A 14392-nucleotide genomic window follows, 5' to 3' on the forward strand; every position below is an offset into this window, starting at 1 on the left:
TGCCAGTGTGCTTCTGTAGATTGCGTCAGAGGTGTAATCACGTGCGGCTCTGCAAGCATCATATGGGATCAGCCTGAGTCAGGGCCCGACCCAGTGGCAGCTAAGAACGTGGTGAAGTTAGATGTTTAATTATTAGATCAATTTTGAACAACCTTCATGCATCCCCCAGGTATTCTGTGTAGCAATGGAAAAGTACACTTAAGATTTTTTTTCAAAAAGACATTTTTGGTCTTGTTTCTGGGTCTGCCAGTGTTCTTCCGTGTTATCAGCTGACTTTGTTTAAAAACAGTGACTGCATTAGCAGAACTGAGGTAGTGCTATTGCTAACAAAGCGGAATACATTTTTTTAAAAAGTATGATTTATTAAAAATATACCAATGCAGATTTTATATTTCATTGGTTAACTTTTGTTTGCAAGGGTCATCTAACATATGTTGTAAAGGCAGAGGTTTTAACTGAGATGTCTACTCAGATGTCTACATTTCTAATGTCGTGGGGTCCTCTCCACCATTTGGAAATCTTCCATTCGTTTGTATTAACTATACTGATAGTGAACAGCTGGTGTCTCCAGGAAGATTCTTTTCTCACTTCTAGCCAGTGGTAATTGTGTTGTTTTGTTGTTATTAGATCTCTTTGAGTTGGCTCTAACTCACACCTTATATACAAAAGAACAACACATTACTGGATCTTGGACTGTCCTCACCACCTTTGTTTAAGGTCAGTGTTATAGCCACTGTATCATTGTATCTGATTAAAGACTCATGAAATATTACAGAAAATGGGTGACCCTGGAGGACATTATGCTGAGTGAAATATCTCAGTCACAAAAGGACAAATACTGCATAATGACACTGTTATAAAACAAGTCTGGCATGGGGGTTGGGGAGAAACTCAGAAAAGAGGGGATTAAATAATGTACTCGGCAATGAAACAGATGAGGGAGAGAACTATATAAAAGGAATATATGATTAGGTATTATGGGCATGACAAGAGTCCAGAATAAGAGCTGCATAGTAAAGTGGACTGGGGAGGGGGACACCTGTATAACAAGGAAAGAATTTTTATTTTTTTATTTTTTTGCAAAGAGAAAAGTGAATTGAGAGGAGGGGGAGCAGGGAGGAAAATGTGCAACGGGGAATGAATGGAAATCCAAGTTCTCTATAAACTTTCATTAAAATGTCAATCAAAAAAATGAAAAACAAGCTCTTTCTAGCATGATGCTCTTCTCCAGGGACTGGTCCTTCCTGATGGCATGTCTAAAGTAGAGGGGACAAAGTCTCGCCATGCTGGCTTCTAAGGAACTCTGACTGTACGTCTCTCAAGACCAGTTTGCCCATTTCCCTGGCATTCCATGTGTATTCGGTACTCCTTGACATAATTCACAGGCACCAGTTCTTCTTTGGTCTTCTTTATTCATTGTCCAGCTTTTGCTTGTGTATGTTGTTGCTGTTAGATACCTTAAACGGAAGATGACTCATAATGACGCGGTGGACAACAGCTCTGAACCCTGTCCTATCCTGTACCATCCTCCTCGCTCCTGATAGCCTTGAGCCCATTGCTGCAGTCACTGTATCAATCCATCTAGTCGAGGATCTTCCTTTCTTTCACCAACCCTCTACCTTTTCCAAGCATGTTGTTCCTCTTCAAGGAACATTCTCTCCTAACAACATGTCTAAAGTATGTGTTGTTGTAATGTGCCGTTGAGTTGCCTGTGACTCATAGCAACCCTATGTCCAGCAGCTCTGAAGCCTGCCTGTCCCAAGCCAGTCTTACTAATTCTGACAGATGGATCGATTCTGTGACTAGAGAGGTGGGAATAAGTGCGTTTGAGATGGCTAGGTTGGCACAGGATAAAAGAGCATATAGAGCTCTTGTACATACGGTTGCTGTGAGACACAAGTGACTCGATGGCACATAACAACACAACAACAATCCCCATTGCCCCAGATACTGTATCAATCCATCTCATCCAGGGTCTTCTGCGCTGTCTCTCCACTCTTTTGAGCATGATATCCTTATCCAAAGATTGGTCCCTCCTGGCCATATGCCCAAATTATGTGAGATAGAGCTTCACAATCCTCCTAGTCTCCAAGGAGAAACTTGGTTTCACCCTCTCCAAGGCAGACCTGTTTGTTTTCATGGTGGTCCATAGTATGTTCAAGACTCTAATCTAGCACCACACCTCAAAGGCATCAATTCTTCTTTTGTCATCCCTAGTCATTGTCCAGCTCTCTAATGCATAGTAAGTAATTGTGAAGATCATGGCTTGGATCAGGTGCACCTTAGTCTCTTCACTGACTTTGGGAATATTAATGATTCAGAAAGTATTAAAAGAAGGTGGGGGTAGTATACAGAGTCACTATACCAGAAAGAATTAGCTGACACAGAAGAATTTAGAGAAATGGCATATGATCGAGAGGCATTGGTGTTGAAGGTGGAAATTCAGGCTGCTTTGAAGGAGTTGGCAAAAATAGAAAGCCCCAGGAATTGATGGAATGCCAATTAACATATTTCAACAAATGGATGCTGCCTTGGATGTGCTCACCAGGCTGTGCCAAGAAATCTCGAGGACAACTACCTGGCCAGCTGACTGGAAGAGATCTATATTTATTCCCATGCCAAAAAAAAAAAACCAGATGAGGTGATAGAGTGTGGAAATTACAATGTCACTCATATCACATGCAAGCAAAATCCTGCTGAAGATTCTCCAGGAATGACTGAAACAGTATATTGACAGAGAAAGTATGTGAGTCAATCAAAACAAAGAGAAACAGCCACGAACATCCTTTAATAGTTGGGACATGGCATGTTGGCATGTATAAAGTATGAATATAGGATAACCAGAATTTGTGAAAAACAAAATGGAAGGCATTAACATCGACATTCTGAGCATTAATGGGGTGAGATGGACTGGCATTGGTCACTGTGAATTCAGCAATTAAATGATCTGCTTACTGTATGGGAAATGAAAACCAGGAAGAACAGTGTTGCATTCTGTAGTTAAAAGGATGATTTCAAGTTCTATCCTGAAGTACAATGTTACGAGTGATAGGATACTATTCATATGCATACAAGGAAGACCTGTTAATACCACTGTTATTCCAATATATGCACCCACAGCTAAAGCCCAAGAGGAGGAAATTGAAGATTTTTTTACCAAATTTTGGTCTAAAATTGACCAAACATGTATGACCAAAAAAGAAAAAAAAATGACCAAAGAAGATGTGTTAATGGTAGTGGGTGACAGGAATGCAGAAGTTGGAAACAGTGAAGAAGGAATGGTAGTTGGAAAGTTCAGACTTGGTGACAGAAACGAGACTGCAAATCTTTTTTTTCTTTTTACTTCTTCCGTGCCATCAAATCAGATCCACTTGGCACCAGAGGAGATTGTCACTCCTTCTCCAGCAGAGCGTCTGGTGGAATCTAACCACGTGCCTTTAGGATTGTAGCACATCTTCTTGCCACAATTTATTACCTCTGAGAACCTGCTAGAGGGTCAGCTGTGGGTTGGCTCCCACCCAACATTACCTAACAACAACAACATCAAGAAGAAGCTGAAACATAGTATCTGGTGACCTAGTGGTAACAATCTGCATTGCAGTTCCAAAGGGATGCAGTGAAAATCTAACTGCTCCATGCAGAAGGATGGCCAGTCTCCCATGCAGTTTACTGCCTCCGCCACAAAACCTGCTCTAGGGTCTGCTGTGGGTCAGTACCTACTCAACAGCACACAACAACTTAGCAAAAATTCAGCACTCTTTTTGGACTGCCGAGTCTGTTTAACCCCATCCCGACTCTATTTTGACTTAAGCTTGCCTTCCAGATCCCCACCGTAATGAGGAAATGACAGGTCCTGCTTCTGTAAAGTGACAGCTCTCCAATACTTGATGGTTTTCCTTATATGTGATCCCTTCATGGCCTGGGCTGGTTCATGAGTGTTCTTAAGATAAATGCCAAGAGTTTAACCTCCTCATTGTCATGATTTTGTAGGGCTTTTAAAGTCAAGTGAGTAGTGAACATTTTGAGAGATTACACCAGGTCACTTCATGTACTTTTTCTACCTATTACTTAAAAAGCTCTTATAACAGTGGATATAAAAACATACGGTGCCGTCATACTGGTTTAAGATTCCTTTAGTTACGAGAAATAGAACTTGCTTCAGAATAGTTTAAGAGGGAATGAAAAATATATTTGGAGGACGGTAGAGCATTTACTGTAATCCAAAGAAGAAGAATCAAGTTTTCAGCACTGTGGATAACTCTTCAGATAGATCCTTCAGTAGCAAAAATTAATGGATTTCTTCTACTTTGTTATTTCCATGTTATTAATGGGACTCAGTTTCCATGATTTCCAGTCTTTGGATCTCTTACTCAAATTCTGCCAGGAAAGATTTAACTAAGGATTGGTGATGGTGGTGATAATAATAGTAATGCAGTAGAGATAACAGAGTAGAATTTAGTTCTTCATTAAAAGGTTCTTAATATTAGTGCATTGGTAAGCAAGTTCAGGCAGTTCAGACGAAAAGGCTGTTAGAGACTCATTCCTGAGGTAAGGGAACAGCTCTCAAAGAGGGAAGGCTATTAGGAATCCCATCAGCTGTTCTCAGAGGCATTTGTTATCTGAAAATGAAGAACTACACATGCCACGTTCAATTTGAATGAATTATTTAGTGGCGTCCACTTATGTGTGTGGCAGAGAACTTGAGAATATGCCCACTGTGATAATTAATGTTTCCATGTTTGTTTTGAAACAATTTGTCCCTGAAAGTGTGGTCTGTGTAGTTCCTTTCTTTTCTTTTTTATTTTATACTGATATACTTACAAAGTTCTTATACATTGTTTCTCACATCAGATCTTTCCCGTTTCCTTCACCCACTTCCCCACCCATCAAATTTTGTGACCTTAATTAAGGCCCTTCACCTCTACCCCCTCCCCACACATCCTCACCCCTCTGCTCCCATGCTTCCTGCCTTGGATCCTCATACTCGTTCTATAGTAATGGTCTTAAACAGTATTTGTCCTTATGGGACTGAGTTACTCACTCAGCAAAATGCTTTCCAGTCCCTCCCAAGTTAGGTAGTAATTTACAAAATCATGGCTCCTGTGTGCCGCGTAGTATACCATCGTGTGAATGTACAAAAATTTCTCAATCCATTTGATTGTGGTTGGAAATTTGGGCTGGTTCCATGTTCTTGTGATGGTGAATGATGCTGCTGTGAACATTGGTGTACAAGTCTCCATTTGTACTTCAGTTCTCATCCTCTCGGAGTGTAGTCCAAGCAGTGGAATAGCTGGGTCATATGGAATTCTGTGTTCAGCTTTTTGAGGAAGTGCCAGTGTACCTTCCAGAATGGTGGTATCTTTCTTTTCTTTTCTTTTTTGTTTAAAGATTCTTTACTGAATCTTATATAATACTAACAATTCTGTTGAAAGAATTTTATTTTATTGTGTCCTCCCTACTCACCTACTTTTTAAAAAAGAGAGTTTTCAGTTTTTTACTGCATGCCTAATTTCTTTTTTTTTTTTTTAGATTTAAATGAGAGTTTATAAAGAACTTGGATTTCGGGCAGCAACGAATGAATGGAAATCTAAAAAAAATTATTTGTTTGATAAAATACATTCCCTAAACTAAAAAAAAAAAGGGGGGGGTTAGGGTTAGGGTTGCAATGAGTAAATCATTAAGTGTTCAGAATTCTTAAAAAACCCCCAAAAAACCAAACTTGGATTTTCATTCATTCATTGTTGCACATTTTCCTCCCTGTCCCCCGTCTCCCTCCAGTTCACTTTTTTCTTTGGAAAAAGAGTACTTTCATTGTTATACAGCTCCCCGCCCTCCCCGCCAACCCCTCTCCCCAACCACTTTACTATGCAGCTCCTATTGTGGACTCTTGTCATGCTAATAATACCTAATCATATGTTCCTTTTGTACAGTTTTCTCCTTTGTCTGTTTCAATGCCATGTACATTATTTATCTCCACTTTTCTTAGTTTCCCCTCATGTCTCATATCAGTGCTGTTCTATAACAGTGCCATTATACAGTATTTGTCCTTTTGTGACTGAGATATCTCACTCAGCATAATGTCCTCCAGGGTCACCCATTTTGTAAAATATTTCATGAGTTCTTTTGTCTTTCAGTGCTGCATAATGTTCCGTTGTGTGAATATACCAGAACTTCTCTATCCATTCGTTTGTTGATGGGCACTTGGTCTGTTTCCAACTCTTTACTTTTGTGAACAAAGCTGCAATAAACATGAGTGTGCAGCATGCCTAATTTTTTTTTCTATATTTTATTAATTTTCATAAACATTTACAGAGATTTTGGGTTTCCATTAATTCATTGTTGCACTATTCTCTCTACCCTCCTCCCAGTTTGTTCTTGTCCAAATGCCACAGTGCTTGTCAAAGCCAGTTCTGATTAATCTTCTTTGTCAGTGTGTCCTTTGCCATTCCCTATCACTCCTCCCTGAGAGAGACTTCACCCTGAGTCATAAGGAAAAGGGGATGGCGTATTCTCTTAGCTACTTCCTGCTGAAAAGGGACGCTGTGGGTTTCAGGGTGAAGATCTTCTCTCACTACTCTAAAGGGCCCCTTTGGCAGTAGGAAACACATAGACTATTATGGAGATTGATTTTGGAATTTAGATGCACTCTTATTGATTGTGCTTGGCCGTACATGTTCATATCCTTGAAGATGTATCATGGGGGTGTTGCAACCTAGAAGACACAAATTTGACTAACAAGTTATAAGTACATGAGTCCAGAAATTATGGAAAAGTAAAAGAAAAGATTCTTTCGTTGTTTTACAAACCCTCCCCCAGGTCCCCTCCACCATGTAGCCCTCGCTCTAGTCTCCTGTGATGACAGAAATACCTAGTTATATATCTCTTTTAAACAGTTTTCTCCCTCCTCTGTTTCAGTGCAGTATACATTATTGAACCCATCTTACTCAGTCTCTCCCCAACCCCAAGGACAGTCCCATTCTACAACAGTAGCATGCCTAATTTTTAATTGCCTTTTAAAACTATATAAGTAATACATACTAGTGAGAATTAAGCCAAACTTTAATTGTATATATTTTCCTTTTGGGGAGAGGAGACACACTGCCTCTAAAAGCTTGCCTTTTTTGCTGTTGTGTAAGTGGAGATGCTCAGCCAGTTAGATTACCATCTTGTTTTGGAGAGGAATCACATTAGTGGCCTGGCCCCCCATTAGGCAAGGCATTATGTAAAGTAAGACAGCTTGAAAGATTGACTTCACAAGACCTTTTGTGTGTGTGCTGTGCACCTAAGCACATCTCCTACTCTCTCTGGTACGCAGAGAATCCTGGGTCACTGGACTAGGAAAATCTGATAGGTACCATGAAGACTGCAATTACTTTAAAGTGCTGAAGACCAAGGATGTCAGTTTACAGACCGTGGTGCATCTGATCTAAGCCATAATAGTTTCGTTTGCTTCATATGCATGTGAAAACTGGGCAGTGAATAAGGAAGACAGAATGCATGCCCTTGAATTATGGTGAATTATGGTCTTGGTGAAGATGATTGACTATATCCTGGACTGTCAAAAAACCCCCAAACAAATCTACTAGAGGCACTGAACCTGGCTGTTCTTAGAGCAAGGATAGTGAAACTTTGCCTTGTATTTTGGGCATGTTATGAGGAGGCACCAGTCTCTGGGGAAAACATCATAGTGGCCTAGTGGTAAGGAGCTGAACTGCCATCCCAAAGTTATACAGTTTAAATCCACCAGCTGCTCTGGGGGAGAGGGATGGACATTTTCTTGCCAAACGATTAACTGCCTCAGAAAACCTGCCCAGAGGGTCAGCAATGGATCAGTTACAACACAATGGTACACAATAACAATAGCTTAAAAAAGTAGAGGTTCAGTGAAAGAAAGGAAGACCAACCAGATAGTTTGACCCAGTGACTGCAGCAGTGACCTTGAGCATGGCTCAAGATCCTCAGAGACTGCGAGGATAGTGCAGGATACAGCAGTTTTGATCTGTTGGTCACTGGGTCACTATGAATTGGAGTTGGTATCTATGGCACCTAATAGTAACAGCAAAAATGCATATTCGCCTTATCTACATATTTTTTCCTGTTTCACTATTAATTGATTTTCAAAATGGAAAATTTAAAAAAAATTATAATTTAAATGTATAAATCAGTATGACCCACTGTTGTCTAGTCATTTCAGCTCCTAAGAGAACTTCTCCATAGAGTTCCCAAGGCTGGAGATGATTAGGGAAGCAGACTGCTTCATTTTATTCCTGAGAATTTGAATCACTGACCTTTAGGTTAGGCGCCCAACACTTAAACCATTGTGCCACCTGAGTCTTAAAAATCAGGACAGAAGCTGGTAAAGTGCAAAGAAGTGAGCCTCGTGACAACAGTAGTTAAACATCTCGTGTGTATTCTTTATGATTTGTCTGTACTTGTTATGTGCTGTCTAGTTTATGGTGACTCATAGTGACCTTATGTACAATAGCTCTGAGCCCTGCCCGGTTCTGAGCCAGTCTCACTCACTCCAACATACCTATACCCCCATTACTGTGTCATTCCATCTCATTTGAGTCTTTCTCACCTGCGCTGCTGTCCTTCCCTCCCTTCCAAGTGTCATGTTCTTCAAGGATCTGTCCCTCCTGGCCCAAAGCATGTGAGACAGAGCTTCAGTATCCTTACTTCCAAGGAGAAACTTGGTTTTACCCTCTCTAGTAAAGACCAGTTTGTTTTCTTTGGCGCATATGGTATGTTCAGTACTCTTCTCCAGCATCACAGTTTAAAGACATTGATTCTTCTTCTATCATCTTTAGTCATTGTCTGGCTCTCTGATGCATAGCAAGTAATTGCAAAGGCCATGGTCTGAATCAGGTGCACCTTAGTCTCCAGACTGAATTTGTTGCTCTTTGACAGCAGATTGTCCTAATGTAATTATCTTTTGATTTTTCTGACTGCTAGTGCCAAGAGTGCTGATCGTGGAACCAAGTGGAAATTATTAACAATTTCAATTTCTTCTCCATCTATCATGGTGCTACCAGTTGACCCAGTGGTGAGAATCTTTGTTGTTTTTTTTCTTGAGCCTCAGTACATATAGAATACTATAGTCCTTGACTTTTTGCAACAAACACTTCAGGTCCTCCTCAGTATTGGCAAGCACAGTTGTGTTAGCTACATATCATAGGTTGTGGATGAGTCTTCCTTCAATCCTGATGCGACATTCCTCATTATAAAGGCCAGCCTCCTGAATGACCTGTTCCTCATATAGTTACATGGTTTATCTTTTTCTTTTTAAATAGAAGCAGAATCATATTACACATCAATTGATTTTTTTTTTTTTACTTACTGGAAAATCAGGTACCTTCTTAATAATAATAGCTGTAGATATCTTAATGTCCATTATTTGCATTGACTATAGTGGTTTCCTTTTTTATTTGCCCTTGGATAGGGAGTTATGCTGCTAACCCAAAGGCAGGCATTGAAAGCACCAGCTGCTCTATGAGAGAAAGATGGGCCACTTTACTCCCAAGCAATTTACAGGCTCTGAAAACTCCCTGGAGGGTCAGCTGTGACTTGGTTCCCTTCCACTAGTGTACAGCAACAGTCCTCAGCACTTAGGTTGTTATTGGCAATTCAATGCTACCGTGAGGTTTTATTCGTTATAAAATCTCCTTGAAGGATAATTTCTGTCAGATAAATTCATGCAAGATAATAGTCAAATAATAAGTACATTTAAAGTTACACATATTTTACATGATTCTTCTTTAAAAGTGTGCCGGTTATACTGTGCTCCCAACATGTTTGGGAAGGTGGAGGGACAGCAAAAGAGAGGAAGCCCCTCAACCAGGCGGATTGACACAGTGGCTGCAGCAATGGGCTTGAGGGGATCAGAGATGTTGTGGATGGCATAGGACAGGCCATGGTTCAGATCTGTGGTCATAATTATGAACTGCACTCATCTCAGTAGCATCTAACAACAACCGTGGTCACCCAGCTTTTTTTTTTTTTTTGTTAGTGTCTGTATGGTATATATTTTTTTTCAGGCTTTTATTTCTAGACTCTATATTAGGATATAAGGCACTCTGTTTGCTTAGTTTATTAACGTATTTGCCTACCAATGAAAGATTGACAGTTCGAATCAGCTACTTAACAGGAGAGATATGAGGCGGTTTCCTTCTGTAAAAATATACAGCCTCAGACTCCCAATGGAAGATTTCCAGAATCAGCATCAACTCGATAATATTGTGACTTGTCCTGGACCCATAGCTGTCCCTCCTGTGGGATTTCAGAGGCTGTTAATTGCACAGAAGGAGATTGCCTATTTTTCATGGGGCAACTGATGGATTCGAACCCCAAGCCTCCAGAATTGCAGCACAGCTTCTTACCTCTAGGCCACCAGAATTCCTTAACTTGATAGTAATGGGCATATGATTCTAATTATGTGGAAGCCCTGGTAGTGCAGGGGTGAAGGGCTTAGTCTCTAGGCAGTAAGTAATTTGTTTGCCTCCACTAGCTACTCCACAGGAGAAAGTGTGGCCTTCTGCTTCTGTAAATATTTACAGCCTTGGAAGCCCCACGAAGCAGTTCCACTATGTCTGGTAGGGTCACAGTGTGTGGGGCATTGACTTGAAGACAGTGGGCTTGGTGGTTTCTAAAGGAATAGAATACTCTTATGAAGTGAATTTATTACGGAGCTCTGGTGGCCTCGTGGTAAGGAGGTGTGCTGCCAACCTAAAAGCACTGTCGTGAAGGAGGAAGATGGAGAGTCACTTCCTGTGTGATTGACAGCCTCTCAAAACCCACTTGAGTCAGTTCTGACTCAACAACACCTAATAGCAACAATGTGAAGTGAATTTCTGGCAGTCTGTTTATATGGTTGATGTTGTTGTTAGATGTTGTCAACTCAAGTTTGACTTACTGCAACCCTGTGAATAACAGAGCCGAACCCTGTCTTATCCTGTACCATTTTTATCTTCACCCACACATTTGAGCTGATTTCTACAGTCACTATGGCAATCTGTGCCATTGAGTGTCTTCCTCTCTTTCGCTGCCCTTCCCTCTCCAAGCATGATGTTCCTTTCCAGTGAATAACCTCTCCTAACAACATGTGCAAAGTCTGTGAGACAAACCTTCACAGTCCTCGCCTCAAAGGAGCACTCCGTTTGGACTTTTTTCCAAGATGTATCTGTTTGTTCTTTAGGCAGTCTATGTAATACTCAGTGCTTTCCTCCAGTGCCACAACTCAAAGGCATTGATTCTTCTTCTTTTGTCCGTATTCATTGTCCAGCTCTCAGATGAACAGCAGGTCGCACCTTAGTCTTGAAGCTGACATCGTAACTCTCCCAGACTTCGGAGAAGTCCCTCCTAGCAGACTTTCCCAGTGTTGTACATCGCCTAATCTCCTTAATGCTGATACCCAGAGTGTTGATTGTGCGTCCAAATAAGATGAAATCGTTGTCAATTTCAGTCTTGTCTCCGTCTATCATGAACTTGCCTATTGGCATCGGGTAGGATTTTGTTTTCTCGATGTTGACATTTAATCCATATCGATGTAGTCCAGGACCTTCTCCAGCAAGCACTTCAAGCACTCCTGGCTTCCTTAGAGTCCACGCTCTTGAATAATTTGCTCAGTATAAACATTTAGTTTTCTTGGCTCCACAGCCAACACTCTTGGCACCAGTAGCCAGGAAATTAAAAGACGTATTGGCGCCTGTGACTTCATCCATAGCCACTGGTGAGAGTCAGCGCCCAGAGCCATCAGGGGCTTTAAGCTCATTGCCCACTGCTGTGGTGTGGACAGCGGAAACCCAGGCCCCGACAGGCACCTGGGGCGGGGGGGAACCCAGACTCTACTTCATGCTCTGCTGGAGAAGGAGGGGCAGTCTCCTGTACCGGTCAGATCCAATTTGACGGTACACACACACACACACACACACACACACACACACACACACACTTTTTCTTCTTTTTTAAAAAAAGACTACTTCAGCCGTCGCGGCCCTCTGCCTAGGGCAGGCTGCCCTCGGCCCTCTGCCTGGGGCGAGCCGTCGCAGCCCTCTGCCCGGGGCACGCTGCCCTCGGCCCCCGGCCCGGAGCGAGCCATCGCAGCCCTCTGCCCGGGGAGGGCTGCCCTCGGCCCTCTGCCCAGGGCGAGCCGTCGCGGCCCCCTGCCCGGGGTGAGTAGTCGTGGCCTTCTGCCTGGGGCGGGCTGCCCTTGACCCCCGGCTCGGGGCGAGCCATCGCAGCCCTCTGCCCGGGGCGGGCTGCCCTCGGCCCTCTGCCTGGGGCGAGCGATCGCGGCCCTCTGCCCGGGGCGAGCCGTCGTGGCCTTCTGCCTGGGGCGGGCTGTGCTTGGCCCCCGGCTCGGGGCGAACTGTCACAGCCCTCAGGAGCAAGAAGGCAAGCAGCTGTAACCCAAGACCACCAGTAAGGTGATAAATCGTCCTCCCTTCCCCCCTTTATATCTACGCCCCTGTTCAGCATGAAGAAGCCAGAGAGTCGGCATCCAATTCCCAAATCAATAAGACAGTTGGTTTAATTACTATTGGAAAATGCTTGTCATTCCTCTGTAGCATCTGGTCCCCACTGGACCCTCATCATTTCCTTCACCTGCTCCCCCCACCGACCAAACTGTGCAGCTCTGCAACTGCATCCTGGCCCATCCTCACCCTTCTGCCCCCAACCCTCACCTCCTTGTACTCCCAATATGTTTTTCCCAATAAAAAAAATATTATAAAAAAAAGACGTATTGCCATGGGAAAGTCTGCTGTTAGGGACCTCTGCAAAGTACTGAAGAGCAATGGTGTCTCTCTGGAGACTAAGGTGCGTCTGATACAGGCCATGGTCTTCGCAATCACTTGTTATGCGTCAGAGAATTGGACAATGACTAGGGAGGATAGAAGGAGAATTGCCTTTGAGTTGTGATGCTGGAGAAGAGTACTCAGGGTACCATAGACTGCTAGGAAAACAAACAGATTAATCCTGGAAAGGGTTAAACCGGGTGGCTCCTTGGAGGCAAGGATTCTGAGGCTTCATCTAACATAATTTGGAAATGTTGTAAGGAGGGACCAGTTCTTGGAGAGGGAAAGAAATCATGCTTGGGAGGGTAGAGGGACAGTGCAGGAGGGGAAGACCCTCTATGAGGTGGATTGATTCAGTGACTGGGGTGATCAGGATGGGTGTATTGGAGGCAGTGCGATTGGCACAGGACAGAGCAGGGTTTAGGGCTGTTGTACATAGGATTGCTACGAGTCGCAAGCGACTTGACGGCACATAGCAATAACAACAATAAACATTTAGTTAGTATGGAGAAAAGATGCAGCCTTGACAGATACCTTTCTTGATTTTAAACCCTGCAGTGTTTCTAGTTCTCTTTGGACAGCAGCTTTTTGGTCTAGGTGTAAATTTGTACAAGCATGATTAAATAATCTGGGATTCCCATTCTTCTCAATGTTGACTATAGTTTGTTGTGATCCGCACAGCCAAATACCTTTGCATAGTCAATAAAACAGATGACATTCTTTGGTATTCCGTGCTTTCAGCCAGGATCCAGCCGACATCAGCAGTTGTATTGCTGTTGCCACAGCCTCTTCTAAACCCAGCTTGAACTTCTGGGAGTTCTCTGGCGATGTACTATACTACCTGTTTTGGGATGATCTTCAATGTATTTTGCTTGTGTGTGATGTTAATGATATTATTTGATAATTCCCCCATTCTTTTGGGTCACCTTTCTTGGGAATGGAAACAGGTATGGCTTCCTTCCAGTCATTTGACCATGTAGCTCTCTTTTAGTTTTCTTGTCGTGGACTGGTGAGCACATCGAGGGCTGCATCTGTTAGTTTAAACATATCTGTTGGTACCTCATCAATTCCCAGGACCTAATTTTTGTTAGTGCCTTCAGTGCAGGTTGGACTTCTTTCCTCATCACCATTGGCTCTTTATCGTGCATATGTATATGGTTAGTTAATATTAAAAATTAATTTGACAATTTGTTTTTTTATTAGTATTTTTAGATAATCTATGGTTAATTAATTATTAGTATGTTTGGATTCCTTTAGTTCGTTCCCCCCCTCCCCCACCCCGATTTTCTCTTTGGTTTTTAGTTTTTCTTTTTGAATGATCGTATTTTAGTATTACTTTTCAAAGTTTTTATTGTGTATTTTGATAACTTCTTTCTGAATAGGGTTTGTTTTTGCATTTTTATGAAATTACAAAATAGATGTACTTTTACAGTCAACTTAAAATCATTATTTTACCATTATAAGTGGAATTGAAATGTTACCACCATATAGTTTATGTTTGCTGTCATTTTCTTACATGCCTTATCCGTATAAATTGGCATTTTCTTCAGACATAACTTTTTCTTTCAACTGACATCAGCAGAGAACTGCCAGAAGTC

The sequence above is a fragment of the Elephantulus edwardii genome, unplaced genomic scaffold (genome assembly GCF_000299155.1).
Source record: "Elephantulus edwardii isolate Elephantulus edwardi_28Jun2011 unplaced genomic scaffold, EleEdw1.0 scaffold00048, whole genome shotgun sequence".
Taxonomy (NCBI): domain Eukaryota; kingdom Metazoa; phylum Chordata; class Mammalia; order Macroscelidea; family Macroscelididae; genus Elephantulus; species Elephantulus edwardii.